General features: G+C 39.9%; 1 protein-coding gene across 6 annotated transcripts in view; it reads left to right on the top strand.

The window, feature by feature from the left end:
• Window positions 1-26489, top strand: part of BMPR1A (bone morphogenetic protein receptor type 1A) — a 188147-nt gene that overhangs the window by 74239 nt on the left and 87419 nt on the right. For 5 of the 6 annotated variants that reach the window (XM_070433202.1, XM_070433206.1, XM_070433201.1 and 2 more), the window contains exon 2: window positions 25951-26066. The exons of the other annotated variant lie outside the window; for it this stretch is intronic. The gene's annotated coding sequence lies outside the window, so the exon portion shown is untranslated. The remainder of the gene's footprint in view (window positions 1-25950; window positions 26067-26489) is intronic. 6 annotated transcript variants of the gene reach the window in all.

The following is a 26489-nucleotide window of genomic DNA, read 5'->3' as shown; positions in this document are numbered from 1 at the left end:
GCCTTCTGATACTGTTTGCAATGGTAGCAGAGGCTGCCTAGTTAGGCTAGCCCGGTTAGCCTGTCCCCGAAGGTCCTGCGGGATCTAACTGTGCCTCATTCACACACACACACACACACACCCCACACACACACCCCACACACACAACCACACACTCCTCTTTTGCTCCCTCCCTGAGGCCTTCTTTCTGCCTCTGTAGCTGGGTCTAGGGTGTAATTGACCCGTTTATTAATGAAGTTTCCTCTCCAGGTTATGTGGCTTGCTCTCTAGCACTTTAGCCAGACAGGATAAAATTCACCTTAACAAGACATGACCCAAAGGGAGCAAAGCATGAATGTACTCACGACACTGATAACCCCAATATAAGTGACCACCTGAGAAAAGAGAATTAGGGGAGAGAAACGAGAGCACAAATGATATCTGCGAGAGAGAAAAAATGATAGGAGAGAAAAGAAAAAGGAGAATATATATATGTATGTATGTATGTATGTGTGTGTGTGTGTATATATATATATATACACACACACACACACACACACACATATGGAGAAAACACCACAGAACCAGTAGATAAACCAAACAAATACAAATACGAAACACCCAGTAAAGAGGGTGGGGGCAGAATCTGTAGAGGCTGAGATGATATACAGGAAATAAGGTTAAGAATTGGATAAATATGGGGAGGACCTCAATTCAGTATAGAGGAAGTAAAAAAGGGATGAGTGGATAAGAAGAGACAGAACGAGAACAAAATAATATATTTACAAAAAAATTGATTTAAAAAAATGGTATAAAAATAGAAAGTAGCAAGTAAAAATAAAATAAAATTGAATGATGAAAAAATAATGTGAAAAGAAGTAGAAAATAAAGCAACAAACAAAAAAGGAAAACAAAAAAAAGCAAAAAAAATAGAGCAACAGACAAAAAAAGGAAAACAAAGGATAAAGAAAAAAAGAGCTAACAAAATAATAATAAAAAAATAAAAATGAAAAATTGAAATTTTATTCCTTTGGCTGGCTTAAGATCCCAGTTTTCTGCAATGTCTGTTTTTTTTTTCTGTTGCTGGGACTGAAGGCCTCTCTATAGGCCAGACCCTGTTAACTCCTAGGGACTAATCAGATTTTTTTAATCCTTCGTACCATTCAGGGTGGAATGTGGATGTGGCTGTATTCCTTGCCTGGAGACTGGAGGGAGGGGTTATATTTTCAGGAGAAAATGGCTGCCCAGGTCCTGGGCTCAGGTGTGACTCAGCACTCAACTTGCTGCCACCTCTCCTGGACCCCCTTCTCTCCCCAGCCTCTCCCCAGATTCCACTCGTCCGCACCTTCTCCCGCTCCTCAGCACGGGTGAGTGTCTGTATCCGAATTGTCCTATGAACAGGGTTCAGTGAAAAAAAAAACACAAAAAAACGCCGGCCGCAGAAATGGGGAAGACTGAGTCTCTCTGAGCTCCTCTCTTACCAGCACTGCATGGTTTGGTCAGCGCTTTAGGCTGCCCCCTCTGGGCTCAGTCTTCCATAATTATGGAACCCAGATCTCAAATTCCCCGGCGCCAACAGTCCTGCGGATCTCCTTTCCCCAGTCAGAGACTGTGCCTGTCCCAAGGGACGCAGCTGGGTGCTGCGCAGTTTCCCTCTGACCCTCTGGGCTCAGAGATCTGGCAAACTTTCCTGCCCAGATCCCTGGTTTTTACCTTTCCAGGGGAACTCTGCCCTTCCCAGCTGCAAACTGTCTCACCAGCTGAGTCTCCTTTGCCACTTCGAGGTGGATGTTATTCATTTCAGCTGCTCGTTCTATTTGCTCCGGGACAAGCCTTGGGACACGTCTGCCTATTCCGCTGCCATCTTGTCTCCTCCTCTCGCATATTACCCTTTTATTAGTATAGATTCCTTGTTTTGGAGTTGTCTGACATTTTTTCATTGTTAGATTTACTAGTAGATGATGCATCTTTGGCCAGAATTATGCATAAATGGTGGTGTCCTTTCTCATGGTATCACATTCAGAGACATAATATGCTTGTCCTACTTGTCATTGGTAATATTAATTTTGATCACCAGGTCAAGGTGTTACTCAGTTTCTCCACTGTATAGTTACTATTTTCTACATAGACTGTTATGTCATCTGTAAACGAAGATAGTTTTTTTCTCTTCATTTCCACTCTACCAGTATACCATTTATTTCCTGTCTTATTCCATTAGCTAAGACTTCCAATATGATGTGGAAAAAGAGTGGTGAGAGGGATAGATATATTGTTGTCTTGTTCCCGATCTTAGTGGGAAAGCTTTGAATGTCTCATTAAGTGTGATGTTAGCTGTAGATTTTTGATAGATGTTCTTTATGAATTTGAGGAAGTTCCCCTCTGTTCCTAGTTTGCTGAGAATTTTTATCATGAATTGGTGTTGAATATTATCAAGTGCTTTTTCTGCATCTACTGATATAATCCTGTGATTTTTCTCTTTTAGTATGTTGATGTGATGTATTATTGTATGTATTGATCTTCTGAAATGTTGAACTAGCTTTGCAAACCTGGGATAAATCTCACTTGGTTGAGATATATAATTCTTATACATTGTTGGATTCTAATATTATGTTCAGGATTTGTGTGTGTGTGTGTGTGTGTGTGTGTGTGTGTGTGTATTCGTGGGAGATACTGGTCTATAGTTACCTTTTTTTGTAATGTTTTCATCTGATTTTGGTATTAGGGTAATGCTGGCCTCAGAACGAATTAGGAAGTATTCTCTTGGCTTCTATCTTCTAAGTAAGAATTTAGAGACTTGGTATAATATCTACTTAAATGTTTGCTAGAATTCACTGGAGAACCTATCTGAGCCTGCTGCTTTCTGTTTTGGAAGATTATTAGTTAGGATTCAATTTATCTAATATATATAGGCTTATTCAAATTGTTTTTTTCATGTGTGAGTTTCAACAGACTGTGTCTTTTAAGGAATTGGTTTGTTTCATCTAAGTTATCTGATTTGTGGGCATGGAGTTGTTCATGATATTCCTTGATATATTTTTTTTAATGATCATGGGACCTGTAGTGATATTCCCTATTTCATTTCTGACATAGTAATTTGGGTAATTTTTCTTTTTGATCAATTTTATCGATCTTTTCACAGAACCAGCTTTTGGTTTTATTTATGTTCTACTTTCAGTTCATTTGTTGTATTATTCATTTTCATCTGCTTAGCTTGGATTTAGTTTTGTAGTTCTTTTAGATGGCAGCTTAGATTACAAAGTGTATATGCATTTAATGCTATCAACTTCCTCCTAGCAGTGTTTTCAGTGCATTCCACAAATTTTGAAAAGTCTTATTTTCATTTAGTTCAAATTACTTTTAAACTTCTCTTGAGAATTCTTCTTTGGTACATTACTTATTTATTTAGAAGTGTATTGTTTAAACTCCAAGTATATTTGATTTTTTGGGGTATTTTTCTGTTTTTTATTCTAGTTTAATTTCATTGCTGTCTAAGAGGAAACATTGTATGATTTCTATTCTTTTATGTGTGTTAAGGTATATTTTATGGCCGAGTGTGACTCCTGGTGAATGTTCCAAGTGAGCTTGAGAATAATGTGTGTCTTCTGCCGTTGGTTGGGTGAAGTAGATGATAGATATAAATTATACCCAGTTTATTGATGGTGCTATGGAGTTCAACTGTGTCCTCAATTATTTTCTGCCTGTTGGATCTCCCCATTTCTTAGAGAGGGGTGTTGAAGTCTTCAACTATAATAGTGGATTCACCTATTTATCCTTGCAGTTGTATCAGCTTTTGTCTCACGTACTTTGATGCTTTGGTGCTAGAAACATGCACAGTAAGAATTGGTGTATCTTTTTACCATATCTGTTACACATTAAAAAAAACTATTTTCAGTGGTTGCCCTAGAGCAGAGGTCCTCAAACTTTTTAAACAGGGGGCCAGTTCACTGTCTCTCAGACATTCCACACATGCGCACTGTGGGCCCAGGACGAGTCTGCTGCTAAGCAGGACAGGCAGCGGTGGCATAAACACCCTGCGGGCCGGATAAATGTTTTCAGCGGGCCGCATGTGGCCCGCGGGCCGTAGTTTGAGGACGCCTGCCCTAGAGTGTTCAGTATACATTTTAACTAAATCCACTTTCAAATACAGGCATACCTTGTAGATATTTCGGGTTTGGTTCCAGACCACCACAATAAATAGAATATCACAATAAAGCATCACATGATTCCCAGTGCATATAATTTCACTATGTATGTCTTAGTGCTGGTTATTTTGTGTCAGTGTTCTCAAGTATGTATTGTATGGCTTAAGTTTGTAGTTTAAAATTTTTTTAAGGAAAGTTTTCTTGAATTAGTTTTTAGAATTTTAGTATAGCTTTTATTATTTAGTTCTTCTGCTTAGGCTTTCTTCAGTGACTACTGTTGTATAAAAAATTAAAACAGTTTTTGTCACTTTCCCTAGAATCCTTTTATTTATTTATTTATTTATTTATTTATTTATTTAGAGGATTAGGCTCCTTTTCACTTTCTATTTCTCTTAAGGCAGCGGTTCTCAACCTGTGGGTCGTGACCCCTTTGGCGGTCGAACGACCTTTTCACAGGGGTCGCCTAAGACCATCCTGCATATCAGATATTTACATTATGATTTATAACAGTGGCAACATTACAGTTATGAAGTAGCAACGAAAATAATTTTATGGTTGGGTCACAACATGAGGAACTGTATTTAAAGGGCCAGAAGGTTGAGAACCACTGTAAGGCATCATTACCTGTTGTGTTTCTTTACTTTTGTGTTTCTTTGTTTTTAGTATTTATTTCTGAAATAAAAAATTTTAAGTTCTAATTGTTATTTTAGTTATGTTCTCACATTTCTGAGTTTCTCCAGTTCTGATGTTGTGTTTTCATTCTTTATATAATTTCCCTAACGTTTTTAGCATTCTATCAGTTTTCTGTTTCTGCTCTTCTGGCATACTTTAGTTGTGTGTAGGAATGATATTTTGCTCTCTCTTTTTTTTTTTTAATAATAACTTGAGGTTTGGATCTGAAAACTTTTCCCATAGGTCATCTTAAAATTAGTTTTCCTGAATTTTTAGAAAGAAATACAGTGATTCAGGATGGCATTTTTACTTTGATGGGATTGTTTTCCACTATGTTAAGAAGATGGCTGACTTCCTTCCAAGATCTCCTAGTTCTAGCAATGTCCCTTACTTCAACGTGGGCCTTTTCTCCATTGTCCCTGTTGTCCCTTCTTGTTCCATTTTGTTTTCACTCCCAGCAGTTTCTCCTTCCATTCAAGGCTCTGTCCTGGGAGGGAGGCCTGGTTGTTCTTTTTATTAGTTCTGAGAGGCTTGACCCCATGTATTAACTTGAAACCTATTGCTTGTAAGCCCCTGGCCACCATGTGTAATTGGTGTAAAACTACCCTCCCCAATTTTACTTGTATTTTCAAATTTGCCTACTGTTCTTTCCAGTGAATACTTATTTCCTATTTGGCTTGTAGAGATACATGCTAACAAACTAACCAGTTTTTATTGTTCTTTGAAGGCCCCATAGTTACAGGAATCCATTTGACCTAACAAGGATAAGAGTTAAAAGTCCCATATTAAGAACCAGTTGACCATGGAATCTAGGACTGAGACCTCATCCCACACTTGTCCCCAGTGCCTGCCTGTGGTAAGGACTTACAGTGTGCCTTCACATCCAGCTCTTCAACAGGCCTCTGGGAACATTTAACTCCTTTGTTTCCTTGAAGTGACTTTGAAGGAAAGTGTATGTTCTTTCTGGGTGGTATAGTAAAAAGCCTATGAAGATTTTCGGGTCTGTTTCTTTACCTGGGAAGTACCTAGCCTTGTGTTTCATTTGGTAACAGGAATAAGATGGTCAGCCTGGGTCACCCATGGTGGACATCTTACATGAGACAGAAGTAAACTTCTGCTGTTTGGAACTGTTGTATCGCAAATCAGCGAGCTAGACAAGACGTCTTAATGAGCCAATTAGTTAGGAGTCATCTTTATTGTGCGCAGGTTCAGAGCAGATTACCTCTGTCAAATTCTGAACCCCTAAAGAAGGAAGTATTCTCTTTTTATATCTTTTCAGGTCCTTGTGTAAGTTATTTTTACAGACAATTTGTAACCTTGAGTACATATCATATCTGTACAGACACCTGGCATGGGAGTATTATCAGTATCAGTCCCTTACGTTAGATGGCTAGCTTGCAAGGTCAGACAGTTAGGTTTATCTTTTCTATTATTTAAGCTAAAAAAACAGTTATTTTACAGAATAAGAGACTATCTAAAAATAACAGAGTTGACCTACAGAATAAGAGACTAAGAATAACAGAGTAGTTCAAACAGTAGTTTCAAACAGCAGTTTTCCAAAGGAGGGATTACTATGCTTTACAACCATTGAAGTTTTGGAGTTATTTGTTACCGCAGCATAATTTAGACTGTGCTAGCTAATATGATAGCCACTAGCCACATGTGGCTATTGAGCACTTAATGTGTGGCTGGCTGGTCCTAATTGAGATGTGGTATAATTGTAAAGTACACACCAGGTTTGGAAGTCTAAGTATGAGAAAAAATGGGCAATATCTTATTAAATTAAGTTTTTATACTTATGACATTGAAATAACATCTTGGATCCATTGGACTAAATAAACTATATTAATTCAGCTCTTTCACTTTTGTTCATGAGGGTACTAGAAAATTTATATTTATCACATGTGTCATATTTGTTGGCATTATATTTATCTTGGACAGTGCAGAACTCTACCTGGACTAATTCAGTAGTCCTGGCAGAAGTTGGATGTTCAATTGTCTAGAGCAGTGGTTCTCAACCTTGGCTGCACATTAGAATCACCTGGGAATCTATTTAAAATCCTGATTTCTGGGCCTCATCCTCCGGAAATTCTGTTTCTTTGTTACTAATGTTGTGGCCTCACCCCATAACAAAGAAACAGAATTTCCAGAGGATGAGGCCCAGAAATCAGGAATTTAAAAAGATTCCCAGGTGATTCTAATGTGCAGCCAAGGTTGAGAAACCCTGGTCTAGAGATATAGTGGGGCCTTGACTTACGAGTTTAATTCGTTCCGAGACCGAGCTCGTTAAGGAGCTCGTTAAGGAGCTCGTTAACTCAAATTACTCTGTCAACTCAATGCAAAAAATCGGCCAAGAGACAGCTGGTATCTCAAAAAACTCGTTAGTCGAGACACTCGTAAGTCAAGGCCCCACTGTACTAAGCTAGTGAAACCCCAAATTTGGAGAGAATACAGTAGAAGATTACATTGTAAATGGGGATTAAGCAAAAGTCTACTTGCTGGGTCAGGAGATGTGCCCTTAATTTCTGTCCCATGTCCCTTTTCCCACTTGTTTCCCAGAGCACCGGTGGTCTGAGATGTCTTGCCTCCATCAGGCACGACTCTTTTAGACACTCGCATGTTGCTGAGGGTCTCCATATTTGCACAGGCAGGTGACTGCCTACTCACTAATTTGTAAGGCCCTCTAATTCCCACAGCATCGTCCAGGCAGTCTCCTGTGCTTCACTCTTACATAAACAGTATCCAAGTATCGCCCAATATTTTTTGCAAATTTCTAACAGGAAAGAAACTCCTTAAAGGAAAGATAATAATAACAGCAGCAGTGAGTTGTTTGTATATTAAGATAATTCAGGTAGAGAATACAAATAAAAGGAAAAAACCAGCACGTAGTCTTTGTGATGAGGTGCCTCTCCAATCCCAGCCCTACACCCTTTGCCTCCGGTATGTTAAGGAGTGTGCTGAAGCATGAACAGTTCTTTGGTTATCCAATTTAAGGGAGCAAGCAAGGAGATCTGATTTCTTTTAGTTGGGTTATTCTTTAACTTTTTAAAATTAATTTTTAGAGAGGGAGAGAAAAGGAGGGGGGAAACATCAATTTGTTATTCCATTTATTGATGTATTCATTGGTTGATTCTTTCTTATATGTGCCCTGAGGGATTGAACCCACAACCTTGGCGTGTGGGGAATGCTGCTTTAACCAACTGAGCTACCTGGCCTTGGTTATTCTTTTGTTTTAAAATTTACAAAGTTGATGGAAAGAAAAGTGTGCCTATAGTGAGGGCAACAGTATGAACAAAATGGTACAATATTTAAAATTCTCAAAGTAAGTGTGATTCTTTAAAAATATAGGTAAATGTGGAAGTTATTTCCCCTCTGTTGAGCAGTGGTTTGTATATGCTGGGATCACATTGGGGGAGTGGAAGAACGTATTGTAGGCTGGATCCCCAGTGTGGGACGTGCGGGAGGCAGCCAATTTTTCTGGTCGTTGATGTTTCTATCTCTCCCTTCTTCTCCCTTTCTCTCTGAAATTAATAAAAATGCATTAAAATAAAATAACATGAAAGAGTTGTGACTTTATAACATCCACTTGATAGATTATTACAGTGGTTGTTATCTTAGAGAGTACTAATAGAGTAACAGTTTTAAGACATACCATGGATTCTATTGTTTTTGTGTGGTGTACCTTAACATGCATGCTAACTGTGGAGAAGAATGATTTTCCCAACCTCCTCTAACAGTGGTCGGCAAACTCATTAGTCAACAGAGCCAAATATCAACAGTACAACGATTGAAATTTCTTTTGAGAGCCAAATTTTTTAAACTTAAACTATATAGGTAGGTACATTGTTGTTAACTTAATTAGGGTACTCCTAAGGCTTAGGAAGAGCCACACTCAAGAGGCCAAAGAGCCGCACGTGGCTCGTGAGCTGCAGTTTGCCGACCACGGCTCTAGTACTTTCTTTTGTGGTGATGTGATAAAAGTGGGAATTCTTTATTGGAAGGAGAACTAAGATAAGTGTCGATGTCTGCTATGGACGTAGGCTTCAGGGTTGCTGTGTGTTCATCATATGGGTCAGACCACGCATTAACTGTCCTTCTCCATTGCTATAGAATCCCGGCCCCAGGGGGGACAGTGGCTGCCCAGTGCATGTCCCTGAGCCCCCTGGCCCCTCCATGGCTCTCCCACTCCCTCTTTGCATACTGTGAAATCTGGCCATTTTTTGGAAGGCCTCTTTAAATTCAGCCCACAGTGCCCTCTTTGCTTGTGAGGCAGTCGTCTACTTCTCAGTTAAACATGCTGTGTGTTGGTATGAACATATTTGTATTGTCATCTGGTACTATTTAAACTTTAACGTATTTATGGCTTGAGTCCTTGAGCTTATTGCATGTTCTTGCCTGCACAGAACTGTTTCTTAAATTATTTAAAATTTACGTAGTGCCCTCAAAAGTATTATCAAGTGATCTTTTTTCTTTCTCTTTCAGTCTCCTTGCGTATTGATAATAGAGCTGTTCTCTGAAATTGAAGCAAATCTAGCCTCACTAATTAGTCCCAAAAGTATGTGATACGTTTGCAAGAAGGTGAATAAATTAATAGGCTATTGGGTTATGTGCATAATATTGGGACAGTTGCTTCTAATTGTCTGTCTCAAACTTCAAATCTGTTGTTGCTTCTTTTTGAAATCTTGCATGATTGCCCTGATTGTTGTTCATCCTGCATACAAGCCCCTCCCTTAAGCATGTGACTCACTGATGTAAAAGACAATGCTACTCAGTCCTTAACTGCCTGCCTCATCACATATGGTAGAGATGTGAACTTAATTGTGGGCTTCCCAGCTGAATCGTTCTTCCCTCTTGCTTACCCCGCTGCAGATGCCCACCCCGCCTTTGGAGAAAATGTCTGTAGTCCATTTCCCCTCCCGTTGGAAGTGATTTGTTTACATGTTACTGTTCAAGTGATAGATGTAATGTGGGTGCTGTTAATTGAAAATAATTTTATTTTCTGTAATTTATAGAATGCCATTTGTTTAGTCTCATTGATGCACATATTTGGATGAATGACAATTGGGTTTGTAGTGAAGGTAGTTTTAAGTTTTTAGTAAATAATAATTAAGCAAAATATTATGCAGCAGGTTAAATGAACTAAATTCTGACATAACCAGTACATCCCTTGCATCCTTGAAGTGGTAGGTAGAATTGTTTTTGTAGGAACTACCCATGTTTTAAAGGAATTTATTCCTTCTTGACTATCTTGCCTTAGCAATCCTGAAAAATACAGTACCTAGGATATTTAAAAATATGTTCCAATGTACTAGTATGGTTATATCTACTTCAGCAGTATCAAATAAAATCTTGTAAGAAATTTTTAAGCCCATATGCTTTCAGATTGATGAGGATACTGTTTCTGAAGCATAGCTATAATCTTTGACCTCTTAGGCAAGATGTAATTTTTTGTCCTGTTAAACAACTTATAATTTACAATTTCTAGGAAAAATGTTTTAAAATTTGTTGATGAGAAGTAATCTTTGGGACTTCCTTGTAGATCTGTCGGTATTTGATTTTAATAATCGCAGCCACACTAACATTCTTTACTAAAATTTGTATGTAAAATTATAACTCAGAATTGGTAAAGTACATATTTCCCCTGAACATTTTTACTTTAAAAATGTTTAAATTGTGATAAAATGTGAACAGAAAGTAAATACCCATTTCAGCTATGTTCGCTTGCTTAACATTTTGCCTCATCTGCTTTTTCTCTCTGTGTTTATGAAAACACACACTTTTTCTGAGCCATTTGAAAGTAAGTTACAGACATCTTGACGTCTTACCCCTAAACATTTTAGCATCTGTATCCTAAGAACTAGGTTGTTTTCCTTAAGAACTACATTATCATACCCAAGAAATACAATATTAATAGAATAATGTTATGTAATGTACTGTCCTTACTTAAATTTCCTTTATTTTTCTTCCAAAAGAGTACTTGATAGCTCTTTTGATTTTTGACTCAGAAACCTATCAAGGAATATGTATTGCATTTGGTTGCCATATTTCTTTAGTTTCTTTTATTTTAGAATAAGCTACTATTTGCACCCCCCCACACCTATTCCCTCACCCTCACAGTGGTCTTTTATGCAGTCTCTAGTTGGTTTTTAAAAATAGGATATCCCATAATTTGCTTTTTGTAGTTTTTAATTTCATGACTAGATTGAAGTTAAAAATTTTTTGAATGAATAGTATGTAGATTGCATTGTGTATTTCCCATTACATTATATTAGGAGGTGAAGTAAATTTTTTCATTTTATAATAGCTTAGTATTTGTTTTGACTTGTTGCTATAAAGACTTATGATATTTTATCTTTAGGTTTCAAAATACTTGTAGTGCTTTACTGTTAATTTTTAAAAAATTAAGTTCACGATAGATTTCAAAAATATAGGAAGTGGTGTACACATAGACATTTCTGTGCCTGATGCCCAGATTTAGAAAATACTAGCATTTAACCATATTAAATGATTACAATAAAAGTTTATTCTAAAATCTACCCTACATACAAGGATATAATGTAGATACACATTTTACGGAGAAATAATAAATGGATATATCTGTCTCCACCTTCTGTCTCAGGAATGTAGTGGCGTCTTTGAACCCTCCAGACCTCAGGACAAGTTTTTCCACTACTTTTCTTTAAGTTTTTCCATTACTTTTCCTTAAGTTTTTCCACTTTTATATTTTCCTTTTCATATACAATTTTACTGATTCCCTTTTTTGAGGTTTATATGAATAAAACCATACTGCATACAGGTTCTTTTTGGGCTTGATATTTATTTTCTTTTGTTTAACACTATGGTTCTGAGATTTCATTTATGTTGACATATTTATCTGAGGTACATTTATTTTCACTGCTCTGTTCTAATTTCATTATATGAATATACTACAATTTACTGTTGTTGGGTAGACAATTGAGTTTCCTCTATTTTTTGCTATTAAGAAAATGATGATGTAAATATTCTTGATTATGCTTTCTGTTAGATGTCTGCAAAAAGTTCCCTTGTTTATATACCTATAGCTAGAATTTTTGGCTCTTTGGATATATACACTGTCAACTTTACCAGGTAATGGAAAAAATTTTATTGCAAACAAGTTGTATATTAAGTCAAATAAAAACTTTAAGAGGTCATACTCAGTGGCAAAAACTAAAACCATTTCCCCTAAGAACAGAAACAATACAAGGATACCCACTTTCACCACTCCTGTTTGACATAGTACTCGAAGTGCTAGCCATAGTGATCAGACAAGAAGAAGAAATAAAAGGCATCCAAATTGGAAAAGAAGAAGTAAAATTGTCATTATTCACAGATGACATGATATTGTACATAGAAAACCCTAAAGACTCCATAAAAAAACTACTAGAACTAATAAATGAATTCGGCAATGTAGCAGGATACAAAATTAACACCCAGAAATCTATGGCTTTTAAAAATATATATATTTTATTGAATTTAGAGAGGAAGGGAGAGGGAGAGAGCAATAGAAACATCAATGATGAGAGAGAATCATTGATTGGCTGCCTTCTGCACGTCCCCTACTAGGGATTGAGCCTGCAACCCAGGCATTTGCCTTTGGCCGGAACCGAACCTGGGACCCTTTAGTCCACAGGCTGATGCTCTATCCATTGAGCAAAACCAGCTAGGGCTCTATGGCTTTTTTATACGCCAATGATGCACTCACAGAAAGATAAACTAAAAAAAAAATAAATCCCATTTACCATTGCAACAACAAAAAAAATTAAGACACCTAGGAATAGATATGACCAAGGAGGTAAAGGACCTGTACTCAGAAAATTACAGAATGTTGAAAAAAGAGATAGAGGAAGACATAAACAAATGGAAGAATTTACTGTGTTCATAGATTGGTAGAATCAACGTCATTAAAATGTCCATACTACCCAAAGCAATCTATAGATTCAATGCAATCCCCATTAAAATACCAGCAGCATACTTTAAAGACCTAGAACAAACTCCAAAAATTCATCTGGAATAAAAAAAGACCTTGAATAACTGCAGCAATCTTGAGAAAGAAGAACAAAGTTGGAGGGAACATAATACTACCAGATATTAAGCTATACTACAAAGCCACTGTTCTCAAAACTGCTTGGTACTGGCACAAGAACAGACATATAGATCAATGGAACAGAACAGAGAACCCAAAAATCAACCCAAGCCATTATGCTCAATTAATATTTGACAAAAGGGGCAAGAGCATACAATGGAGTGAAAACAGTCTCTTCAATAAATGGTGTTGGGAAAATTGGACCGATACATGCAAAAAAATGAAACTAGACCACCAACTTACACCATACACAAAAATAAACTAAAAATGGATAAAAGAACTTAAACGTAAGACGGGAAACGATAAAAATCCTAGAAGAAGCCATACATTTGGGAGAACCAAGATGGCGGCATAGGTTATATACCTGTACGTGCTGCCCCCCACAACCATATTGAAATTACAACTAAAAGACAAAACGGCTATCATCCAGAACCACAACAAAGCTGGCTGAGTGGAAGTTCTACAACTAGAAGGAAAGAAAAAAGCGCATTAAGACTGGGTAGGAGGTGCGGAGGCTCTAAGAACAGAGGTACAGAGGCGCGCGAGGCGGGCTGCAACTGGGTGCTTGGTTTTTTTCAATTGGAAGGGAGATACAAGCTCCCAACTGCTCTGAACTCGTTTCCGGCGAGACTCTTGGGACCCAGACTCCTATGGGGAGAAACTGGACTGTCTGGCAGTGGGTTGGAAAGCAAGGGTGACTTTCTCGCGGAGCTGCTCGCAGGGATCATTCTTACTGTGGGGGCGCGGGACTTGGGGATGTGGAGATGCCGAGACGTGGAGACCCAAAGACGGCTGACAACAGCCATCGCTGTTTGCTCTGCCCTGGTGATTCTCTGAGACCCCGCCCCACCCAATTTACAACCCCACCCAAGCTGTGTGCGCAGCATCGCAAATGAATCGCCTGTCTTTTGGCAGCCTAACCTAACAAACTGCAGCTGGATCAGAGAGCTCCAAAACTTCCAAACCCCAAACAAAAAGGAGAAATATGCAGATCTCGCTGTAGCTCCTGCTGGGTAGACTCACACAGTGGCTGACTTTGCACCTCCTTGGAGAGCCAGGAGTCATTCTTTCTAATGACTGTATGGTTTTCAGTGTGATTGTTAACTGATCCTACACTAATAAACATTTAGGTGACATTAGTGACTCCCTGTTTTTCATTCTTATATAACATCCTTATACACATGTCTTTGTGGTACAGAGCCCATTTTACCTATTTTAGGATTTTTCTCTTCACTGCCTCCTACATGCCACTCACTGGAGATCTGGCCTGTAACCTGGGCATGTGCCCTGACCAGGAATTGAATTGTGGCCTCCTGGTTCACAGATTGACACTCAGCCACTGAGCCACGCTGGGCAGGCCAACCATTTACCTTTGAAGGACATTTTGTCTTTTCCAGTTTGGGGCTATCCTATATAATAAAGAGCTAATATGCAAATGGTCATCACACTCTCAGGCAATCACGCTCTAACAGCTCAGACACTCAACACTGTGGAGAGAGGAATGGGGACCAGCCAGGCACAAATGAGCTCACAAGAGAGGGATGGGGACCAGCCAGGCACAAATGAGCTCACGAGAGAGGAATGGGGACCAGCCAGGCTGCGGCCCGGGAGAGGGATAAGCCGCCTGCCCCACGGTCTCAGGTGCCTGCAGCTGCCGTCCAGGCAAAGCCACCCGCCCACAGTCCCCTGGGGCTGCGGCTGGCCCTGGGCGAAGCTGGCCTGGGTCCGAGGTGCCTGAGGCCAGCCAGAGGGAGGGAATCCTGGGTCCCGGGTGCATGTGACCAGCTGGAGGAGGGAATCCTGGGTCTCGGGTGAGGCAGAGGCAGTTAGGGCGATCAGGCCAGCAGGGGAGCAGTTAGGGGCTATTGGGCTGGTAGGGGAGCAGTTAGGGGCGATCAGGCAGGCAGGCAGAGGGGTTTGGGGCGATCAGGCAGGCAGGCAGGAGAGTGGTTAGGAGCCAGCAGTTCCGCATTGCAAGAGGGATGTCCTGGATTGGAGAGGGTGCAGTTCGGGCTGAGGGACCCTCCCCTACCCCCCGTGTACGAATTTTGTGCACTGGGCCTCTAGTTTAAAAAGCTGCTGTGAATAATCATGTTCAGTTCTTTGAAACAGGGACCCAAGAGTATAGTTGGTAACCTATAAGTGTATATTTAGTTTTGCTTGTTCGTTTGTTTGTTTAAATACACATTATTTAAATTTTTTAAAATTTATTTCAGAGTGGAAGGGAGGGAGGGAGGGAGAGAGAGAGAGAGAGAGAGAGAGAGAGAGAAACATCAATGATGAGAGAGAATCATTGGCTGCTCCTACAAGTCCCAGACTGGGGATCGAGCCTGCAACCCGGGCATGTGCCCTGATGGGGAATCAAACCCTGACCTCCTGGTTCATAGGTCGATGCTCAACCATTGAGCCACACTGGTTGGGCCGTATATTTAGTTTTTAAAGAAACTTCCAAACCATTTTCCAAAATGGGCGTGCTATTTTACATTCTCACAAGCTGTGTGAGAGATTTGTTATCTTCTCATTCTTGCCAAAACGGGGAACTGTCACTTTTTATTTTAGCTGTTCCATAGGTAGGTAGGGATATCTCAGCATGGTCTTCGTTTGCATTTCCCTGATGGCTAATGTTGTTGGCCATATATTTTCATGTGCTTATTTGTCATCCAAGTATTTTCTTCACTGAAAGAGCTCTTCATATTCTTTGTACATTTTCTATGTGATTTTTAAAAATTTTTGAGTTCTAAGATTTCTTATATTTTCTAGATGAGTCTTTCGTCAAACATATGGTTGCAAATATGTTTTCTCAGTCTGTACCTTGTTATTTCATCTTCTTTACAGGGTCTTTTACAGAGCAAACATTTTGAATTTTGATGAAAGTCTAATTTACCTTTTTCCCCCCCCTTTATGGATTACTCCTTGAGTGTTTTTTTCCATTACCACTCTCTACCCACAGTCCCAGATAACCATTAATCTATTTTCTTTCTATGGAATTACATATTCTGAGTATTTCATGTCAGTGGGATCATTTAATATGTGGCCTTTTGCATCTGGCTTCTTTCACTTAGCTTAATATTTTCAGATTTCATCCATGTTGTATCAGAATTGATTCTTTCTATGGCTTCATTTATTTTTCTGGCTGAGTGATATTCCATTGGTTGGATATACCACCATTCATCAGTTGAGGGACATTTAGGTTGTTCCCACTTTTTTGCCTACACTCACAACAATTTGCGTGTATCCTTTTAGCCCTTCAACTTCCTCACATATGTTACTCACACACATAACACTTCTTGTATGTGTACAAATTTTCTTTTAATAATGGAGGAGTTGATAATTGGAATGGTGAGCTGAGGTTTTTGTCTCGCAATGCCAAATAATGAGCTCCACAGACCAGAAGATTTAAGCAAAAGTATGGACAATTTATTACAAGCAGATTCAGACTCCCCTCAAGGGGAGAGGGGCCCAATAATAGGCTGCCCCCTAAAGCCTTGTAATTCAGGGGTATATATTTGCTACAAGCCTGCTTCTATAGCTACTAGAGGCCCGGTGCACGAAATTTGTGTACTCGGGGGGGGCAGTAGGGGGGCGGTTCCCTCAGTTTGGCCTGCGCCCTCTTGCAGTCCGGGACCCCTCAGGGGATGTCCAACTGATGGCTTAGCGGTCAGTCAGTCATCCTTAGCTCTCCTGCCTCCACCACTGTGCTTGCCAGCTGTGAGCCTGGCTTCTGGCTGCGTGGTGCTCCCCCTGTGGGAGCACACTGACCACCAGGGGGCAGCTCCTGCGTTGAGTGTCTGCCCCTGGGTGGTCAGTGCATGTCGTAGCAACTGGTCATTCCGCCATTCGGTTGATTTGCATGTTAGCCTATTATTATATAGGATTCTTGTCGTCACCTGATTGATTCTCTCAGTTGTTCTTACCTAGCAGCAGACCTGAACTTTCCCTGTTTCTATGTGTTCTTTTTCAGTTCCTATGCTGAACTTTCTGTTTCTATGCGTTTGTACACCTTGTTGCTGTAGACGCTCCCTTGGTTTCCCATGCCTCCTGCTTTGAGTCCAGAAACATTTTATCATTTCTGCTTGGTTGGTTTCTGTGATTAGGCTGCTCAAACTGCCATGTCTGCCCCTGCCTATGTTCCACTCACCTTTGTTTTCCACTGGACCCCTGCCCTGTCTGCCTGCGTGTCAAGTTAACCCTCTCAGTGTGACTTATTTTATACTTCTTTTAAACTTAAGGGTATTTGGGATATCTTTCTATGTCAGTACAGATAAATAAGGTATATCTCATTCTTTCTAATGACTGTATGGTTTTCAGTGTGATTGTTAACTGATCCTACACTAATAAACATTTAGGTGACATTAGTGACTCCCTATTTTTCATTCTTATATAACATCCTTATACACATGTCTTTGTGGTACAGAGCCCATTTTACCTATTTTAGGATTTTTCTCTTGACTGTCATTCTTAATCACTTATTTGAAAATATATAGATTGCCTTTTATATGCTGGTCACTGGACTGTGCTTAAAACACAAGTGAAATTCATTTGGCATAAGAACAGTTTGACTTTTTAATTAGGCAAGTTTGAAGAAAGGTAGAAACTTGAAATAGCCTGGCACGTTTAAGAAATAGGAAATAGTTTCATATGGCCAGCGGGAGGCTTTTGGGCAGAGATTGAAGCAGAAAATAAAGCAAATTAAATAGATTAAAAGCAGCAATCTATGAATGCCCTCCTAAAGAATTTGGACTGCATTTTGTACATGTGTGAAAATCATTAAAATTTTAACCTGTATTTTTTTATTTTTAGTAAATTCTTAAAGTTGTTCTGTGAATATTTTGGAATATTTCAATCACTGTCCAAAATTTCCCACTTCTCACCTTATTCTAGACAACCACTGCTTTGATTTCTTTCTCTCTAAATTTGCCCTTCTCTGAACATTTCATTTACAATCAGTTCTCACTTAATGTCATTACAAGTCTATAGGTATAATGAAACCAGTTTTACTATAGACTAATTGATATAAACAAGAATTAGGTTCCTGTGGCATCTTATCAACATTATAATGAAATGGTGTTAATTAGAGCACCTGCTGTAATAACTATAACGTAATATTTTGTGTCTATCTTTTTTTACTTAGCATGTTTTTAGGATGCGTTTATGTTATAGCATGTATCAGTATTTTGTTCCTTTTTATTACCTGATAGTATTCCACTGTGTGATTATGCCTCACTTTGTTTTGGATTGTGTCCAGTTGGGACTCTTATGAATAATGTTGAGAATGTTTGTAAAGAAGTCTTTGTATATATACATATTTTTATTTCTCTTGGGTTATTATAGAGGGAATTTGTGATCATATGATTTGTTTATATTTAACTTTTTAAGAAATTGTCAAACTGTTATCTAAAGTGATGGCATCATTTCACAGCAGTGTGTGAGAGCTCGTTTCTCCACATCCTCTCCGCCATTTGGTATTGTCTGTCTTTTTTATTTTGACCATTCTGATGGGTAGGTAGTGGTATCTCATTATAGTTTTAATTTGTATTTCCCTAACGACTTATTATGTGTATAATTTTTTTCATGAGGCACAGTTGTATTTTAGAAACACTGGTACAGTGAAGGTGGTAAGAGTGGAGGCAGGCTGCATGCAGATGAGTGTCTGCACTACATGTGTATAGAGATGAGGGAGACAGGTTTTAGAGGTAGATCAGAATTAGAATAAGCAACACTTAGTAGAGCAGACGGAGGTAGAGGTAGGGCTAGTGATCCCAAGATTTCAAACTTTGACAGTTGGGTAGATGGTACTGCCATTAGAAAACGGAATACAGAGGCATAAACACTTTTTGTGACGGCTTTTATATTAATCCTGTTGTCTTGATGTGCTACTGGAAAAATATATTTAATATAACTGTTTGGTAGTTTGGAAATATGTATCTAGTTCAAAAGAAGGATCTGGATTGAGATACAAATTTAGGGGAGTAGTCATTGTGTAGATAGCAGTTGAGTTCATGAAAATAAATGGTGTATTTGTGCTTAACTACGTCCATGGGGTCACTATTGATAATTGAAAACTATTTAAACAGTGAAGGATATAATCCTATATAATAAAAGCCTAATATGCAAATAGACCGAACCATGGAATGACCAGCTGAACGACCAGTTGATATGATGCTCACTGACCACCAGGGGGCAGACTCTCAACGCAGGAGCTGCCCCCAGCCTGCAGGTCCCAGGCCAGTCAAGGTGGGTGCGAGTGCCTCCCCCCCCCCCCCCCCAATCGCTCTGCTGGTCGCCCCGCAGAGGGAGGCAACCCACAGCAGTGGCGGCGGGGGGCAGGGCTGGTGAGCAGGTGGTGCCAGGCCGGCCAAGTCGGGTGCCAGTGGGGGCCTGCCAGTCACCCCGCAAATCGACCCTGATCGCCAGCCAGGCCTAGGGACCCTATTCGTGCACAAATTTTGTGCACTGGGCCTCTAATATAATATAGTTAATATAATCCTATCTAATAATAGACAAACATGGTAATTGACTGTACCTTTGCTACGCTTCCCATTGGCTAATCAGCACGATATGCAAACTAACTGCCAACAAAGATGGTGGCTAATTTGCATACTGCAGGCAGGGTGGGACAGCACCATCCTGCCTGCCCTGCCGCCATCCGGGCCTGCTATCTGCGACCTGGGACGGCGGGCGTCCCGTGTGCGACCCGACCCGGGGCGGCCGGGCGGGGCAGCGAAGGCTTGAAGGTGGCTCTGGCCAGAGCGAAGGCCTGGGTCCCGGGTGCCGGAGGAAAACCGGTGCCAGCAGCCAGGGGAAGGGAAAGCTTATTGCACGAATCTTTTCGTGCAATAGGCCTCTAGTATAATATAATCCTATCTAATAGACAAATAGGGTAATTAACCATACCCTCGACACGCTTCCCATTGGCTAATCGGGGCGATATGCAAATTAACTGCCAACCAAGATGGTGGCCGGCAGCCACGCAGCTGAAGCAAACATGAGGCTTGGTTGCCCCGGCGATGGAGGAAGCCAAGGTTCCCCGCCTGCCGCGCTGGGCTCTGAGCTGCACTCTAAGCAGCTATGTTGCAATTATAGAAGCTAAACAAACCCCAGATACCTGCTTTCAGCCAGCCAGCCTCGGAGCTGGAGTTGCACCAGTGTTTCAATTATAGAAGCTAAACAAACCCCAGATACCTGCTTTCAGCAGCCGAGATCTCAGAGCTCGAGCCGGGCCTCAGAGCTAAAGCCGGCTCTCAGCTCCAGTGACAGCTATAGAAGGTAAATAAATCCCAGAATAAAAAAAAAAAAGAAAAAAAGGAGAGGTTGGGAGCTTCAGTCACCTGCCAGCCTGAAAACGGCCCTCAGCCCCTCACCTAGACTGGCCAGGCACCCCAGTGGGGACCCCCACCCTGAAGGGGGTGCGACCAGCTGCAAACAGCCATCATCCCCTCATCCAGGCTGGCCAGGCACCCAAGCAGGACCCCCACCCTGATCCGGGACACCCTTCAGGGCAAATCAGCCGGCCCCCACCCGTGCACCAGGCCTCTATCCTATATAGTAAAAGGGTAATATGCAAACTGATCCTAACAGCAGAAGGACTGGGAATGACTGGTCACTGTGACACACACTGACCACCAGGGGGCAGACGCTCAATGCAGGAGCTGCCCTCTGGTGATCAGGGCGCTCTCACATGGGGAGCTCTGCTCAGCCACAAGCCAGGCTGACGGCTGCCAGTACAGTGGTGGTGGTGGGAGCCTCTCCCGCCTCCTCAGCAGCGCTAAGGATGTCTGACTGCAGCTTAGGCCTGGTCCCCGCTAGCAAGTTGACATCCCCCGAGGGTTGCTGGGCTGCCGGGCTGCCAGTGGGATGTCTGATTGCCATCTTAGGCCCAATCCCCCGGGGAGCAGGCCTAAACCAGCAAGTGGTCATCCCCTGAGGGGTCCCAGACTGCGAGAGGGCACAGGCAGTGCACAAATTTTTGTGCACCGGGCCTCTAGTATAATATAATATAATATAATATAATATAATATAATATAATATAACATAACATAACATAACATAATATAATTAATATAATATAACATAATTAATATAATATAATATAATAATCCAAGTTAATAAAATGGTTCAAGGATTAATCTGTCTGAGCATAAGAACATCACTAAGGACCTGATTCTTTCCATCTCTCAGTGCTGCCCCTGTGTCTGCTGGGTTGGCCTCCGAGGCTGCTTCCTCCCTCATGGTCCTAAGATAGCTGTCATAGTTCTGCTTGAAAAATTCAAACCCACAGTTGCTCAGAAAAAAATGGATGTTTTCATCTGGGTGTCTTTTTTTTCATCAGCCAGGAAAACCTTTCCCAGAAGCTCCCAGTAAACTTAAGTCTCTTGTCTTACTGGCCAGAATTGCATAAGATGTGTATTGCTAAACCGCTCATTGGCAAGGGGAATGGAAAGTGCCACAACTGACTTAGACCAGAGTGTTATAACCTCAGTGTTAGCAATTTTTTCTTATCTTTTCCCGCTTGCTTTGCTTTTTGGTTCTCTGCTATAGTTCAGATAGGTAAGGTTTTCTAGACTACTCAGTTTCATATCGTTGAGTTGTTGTTATTCAAAACAAATCTGCGAGTATTGTTGAAATCCTCTGTGTCATCTACTGTGTTAGATTCTAGGATACAGCAGTAAGAAACTTACAGTATGGTTTGGAAATACGCTTAACAGAAGAGTGTTTTGATAGAATTGTGCACTAAAGTTAATTTGTATTATGGGTTTAATACCATTGTTTATATCTTTGGTTTTGTGAGAAAAATCTTGAGTTTCAAACTCAAGCTTATATTTAATTAATAAAAGAATCTTTTGGGATATTTCAGACACAGTCGTTCTTAAGCTGACCTTCCCTTCTGTGTTCTGTGGCCACATGCTTTATTATAGACGTGCATGAGAGCCCTGGCTGGTGTGACTTGGTTGGTTGAGTGTCATCCCGTGTACTGAAAAGTTGACGGTTCCTTATCCGGGCACATGCTGGGGATTGTGGGCTTGATCCCCCTAGGGCCGTGGTCGGCAAACCGCGGCTCGAGAGCCACATGCGGCTCTTTGGCACCTTCTGTGTGGCTCTTCCACAAAATACCACGTGCGGGTGTGCATGTACAGTGTTATTGAAACTTTGTGGCCCATGCGCAGAAGTCGGTATTTTGTGGAAGAGCCAGTATTTTGTGCAAGAGCCACACTCAAGGGGCCAAACAGCCCCATGTGGCTCGCGAGCCTCGGTTTGCCGAGCCACAGTTTGCCGACCACTGCCCTAGGGGCATGTAGGAGGCATTCAATCTATGTTTCTCGCTCTTGATGTTTTTCTTTCTCCCTCTCTAAAAATCAATAAAAAATCTTTACAAAGAAAAAAGTGCATGATAAATTAACCTAAATGAAATTATTCAAGTTACTTACAAAACTGTACTATGTGTTTCTGAAGCATAATGTTTTAATTTTCCATTTAATGTACCAAAGGTTTTAACAGTAATACCTTTAGTTTAAGAGCCAAATGAAATGTTTTGTAAAATATTATTTGGTAATTTGGTTCTTATTTATTTTTATTGATTGCTTTTTTTTTTTTTAGAGAATGAAAGAAAGAGGGACCAGAGGGTGGGGGGCAAGGGAGGGGTTTGATGTTCCACTTATTTATTTATGCATTCATTGATTGATTCTTGTATGTGCCCTGATCTGGGATTGAACCCACAACCTTGGCGTATCAGGACAATGTTCTAACCAACAGAGCTAGCTGGCCAGGGCCAGTTCTTATTTTTTTTTTAATGGTTCTGTAAATGCAGCTGTAGTGTTTACAACAGTATTTGTGCAGTAAGTGTGGGGTGCTTCTTATGGGTGCTAAGAGAAGGAAAATGAAGATGAGGCAGATGGGATTTGGAGTGGTGGAAGGAAAAATGTATAGTCAATATTGCTGATTTTGTGAATACTAAGAAATCTATTTTTTGACATCTAGTACAAAATCAAAAATCATCTTAAAGTTTTCTTAGACTTAGTATATTTATCAAAAGCATAGTTATGCTATTATTTTCTAGAAAGTAAATCTTGTTAATATAGAAGTTAATGGGTGATGTTGTAACACTTCAGAGCTAAAGATAGCTATACTCTCTACAATTGATGTCTGTCACTGATGGGCTCTTTAAAGCATCCTGTGAGGTGATTTTTAAATCACCTCAGTGGTTTAAGATTTAACCACTTTAATAATTTGGAGAACCAAAAAGGATGTGTACATTTTGATGGCAAAAGAAGATATTTTGTAAAGGCAATGTGAGTTAAATGAACTTTCCCCATTTGTTTGCAGATGCTCACTGAGTAAAAATTCTAATGTTAGCTTTGTATTGCAAAATATTAGACTATATATCTGGAAAGGTTTAATTTTCATGAATTCTGAGTCATTAAGAAGCTCTGATGTGTTTTTAAAAGAATTACCTTTTCCTTAATGTGTTCCCTAGAACTTAAAAGGCTTGAAATTTTAGACATTAAATCTTCAATGAAAATTGTATTACTTATACTAGCTTTAGTGTTCGGTCTTGACTGGATGTCTTAGGGTTGTTAAACACAAGTTCATCATGCTGAAAGCTTGTGGTAAATTACCTTGAAAGCTAAGTGATTAAAGTTGTTGGGGACATTTTGCCCATGTAAATCTCATTTCTGCACATGTGCGTGTTTACACCTCGGTTTATAGGACTGTAGCACTGTACTGCAAAGTAGGGAAAGCTTTTCTTCATTCACAGAATTTCTGGTTTGCAAAAAGGGATTTGCAGATCTGTACCTTCTGTGAAGCACACTCTGTCATTTTAATTGCCTTTATTTACCTCTTAGTAAAGGAGTCCAATGTGACTTAGCTGGTCTGAAACAGCCCTTAGGAAAAGTTTTCTGAAGTTTATGTTTTGTCATAGATTTGTACATGTAAGAGAATGGAGGGAGGATAGATGATTCAGGATCTTGGACTTTGAAGACAATATATTTCCCTTTATTATAGACTTTTTAACCTTCAACACCAAGTCTCCATTCCAGCCCCGGGCAACCGATCGATGTGTCTCTCTCTTTCTTCCCCTCCTCCCTTTTTAAAGTTAAGCTTTAAACTTTTTTTCACACCAAGGAAACTGTGTTGTAATAAATAGTGCTGTAATAAACAGTGATTGGTAAGTGGTTTGCATGTTCATTTTATTTATTATTTGATCCATTGGAAATATCTGGTGGAATTAGAATCAGTCCATATATTTTTAAACATAGTCACTTTAATGGACTGTTTTAACCTTTATGAGAATAGGTTCATCTGCTCCACTCTCTTTTCCCATACACACCCTTAGGGAAGAATGGAGTTGTTAGCAAAGAGTGAGTTTGGAGGAAAATCTTTATGCCATTTCTAAAATGGAAACACAATGTATTTATTTATTTTTAGTATAAGGGAACATTTTAAGACTGAATGTCTCAGAAAAAAATAATGTAAAAGACCTTAACACCAAGTCTCCATTCCAGCCCTGGGTCATTTTTCTGAGTGATGGTTGGAGTCTTACCCAGAAAAATGTTACGGACCTGGTTAAGTTGTAGCTAACTAGTGCATTGAGAAGACTGTTAAGGCTCCTGAACGCAGGCAAAGCATTCCTGATTGCTTTCCCGGGAGTCTGTCCACCGGTAAGATTTGCACAGCTCTGCGGCAGCCTTCCTGCTGAGGGGCGATGCTTGACTGTAAGAAAGGCTGTTATCTGATATGGAGACAGGTTCAGATTGCCCATTTACATGAATTTAGTCATTATTGGCAAGACTACTTACCAAAGCTCAGTGTGACATACATGATACTTCTAAATGGACTGGAAGACAAAGGCACTTTGACCTTGCAATGGGGCATAGGTAATGTTCGTACAGCTTAAACTTTTCACTTTTTAAATATGAAACAGTATTTGCTGTTTGAAGTTTTAGTTAAAAGACACATTTGAAGGAACTATTTTTAAGATCTCTAAGGAAACAGCACACCTATCTTTAACATTTTTGTTTCCATTGTTTAGATTTATGAATATTGTCTCTCAATGCAGGGGTGTACTAATGCAGGAGGGTAGTCACGTAGTTGAAACCTATCCCGTGATTTAGACACGCTGTGCAATTAATTCTTAACCCTCACAATTCCTAATATTCTAGGTGGAAGTTTGACCGAAATGAAAAAAGTGCTTACTGAAACTGTGGTAAAGAGTGAAAATAGGGCCCTGGCTGGTTGCTTAGTGGTTAGAGCATAGGCCCACGGGACTGAAGGTCACGTACCTTGGTTGCAGGTTCCCCAGCCCTGGTAGGGGTGCGTTCAGGAGGCAAGCAATCGATGTGTCTCTCTCTCTTTCTTCCCCTCCTCCCTCTCTTCCACTCTCTCTAGAAATCAATGGAAAAAATATCCTCGGGTGAGGATTAAAAGAAAAAAAGTGAAAAAATAGGGGCAGTAGCTAGGTGTTCAAATATATTTTTGTCTAGGGAGGAATCTGAATGTTGTAGAATTATAAATGTTGGTGCTGCTTCTAGCTGATTCTGTTTTTTCAATTTGAGATGATTTTTTTTTCCAAAGGCCTGAGCCACTTCAGAAATTTTACATGTGCGTAATTTTTTCCATAGAACTATTACTTTTTTTGTTTTAAATACACATGGTTCTTTTAAATTCTCACTCAAGGATATATTTTTATTGATTTTAGAGAGCAGGGGGGAAGAGAGAGAATGAGAAACATTGATGTGAGAGAAGCATTTATCGGTTGCCTCATGTTCTCGCCCGCCAGGGATCGAACCCGAGACCTTTTGGTGTACCGAACAACGCTCCAACCATCTGGCCAGGGTCTATTTAAAGATAAAAATACTCAAAATGGGACACTTCTTTGGGTAGAGGTTGGGAAATGGTAAAGTGATAAGTTTCTAAAATACTGTTGAACTTTTCATTGAATTTACATTGAAAGTATATAGTTTTACACATGATGAATTTTTAGTATTGTTTCTATGTGTGTCGTTTCGACAAATAAAAGTTTTTTCAGTCTGAAATAAGTTCTTTTTTCCTAAACAGATTTATGAAAATATGCATCAGTTTAATACTGTCTTGGAATTCATGAGATGGAAGCATAGGTCAAAGCTGCTTGGAGAAAATTGGAAGCACAGTTTTATCTCTAGTACATCTCTGAGGTAAGAAAAAGACTTTTAAGAAAATAATTAGAATAATGTGAAACTTAATCACTTTTTAACAATTGAAAATAGTTGTAAATCACTGCTATACCTTTAACTGTTTTCTTTAATCACCTTCCTTATGAATCATAAGTAGTTGTAATATATTCTCCTCTCCTAATAATGTTGAACCTCTTCAGGAATAAAAACTATTTATTACTAATAACACTTTCTTTAACTGTAGAAAATAAGCACTAAATTATGTATATAATTATATACTAGATTCCTGGTGCACGAAATTTGTGCATTGGGGAGAGGGGGTACCTTAGCTCGGCCTGCACCCTCTCCAATCTGGGGATCCCTCTCACAATCCGGAACCACTGGCTCCTAACCGCTCAACTGCCTGCCAGCCTGATGGCCCTAACTGCTCTCCCCTCCTGGCCT

This window comes from Myotis yumanensis, unplaced genomic scaffold (assembly GCF_028538775.1).
Source record: "Myotis yumanensis isolate MYYU_CA2020_CCGP unplaced genomic scaffold, mMyoYum1.0.hap1 SCAF_13, whole genome shotgun sequence".
Taxonomy (NCBI): Eukaryota; Metazoa; Chordata; class Mammalia; order Chiroptera; family Vespertilionidae; genus Myotis; species Myotis yumanensis.
The sequence above is the reverse complement of the archived record's forward strand: the minus strand, read 5'-3'. Positions and strand labels throughout refer to the sequence as shown.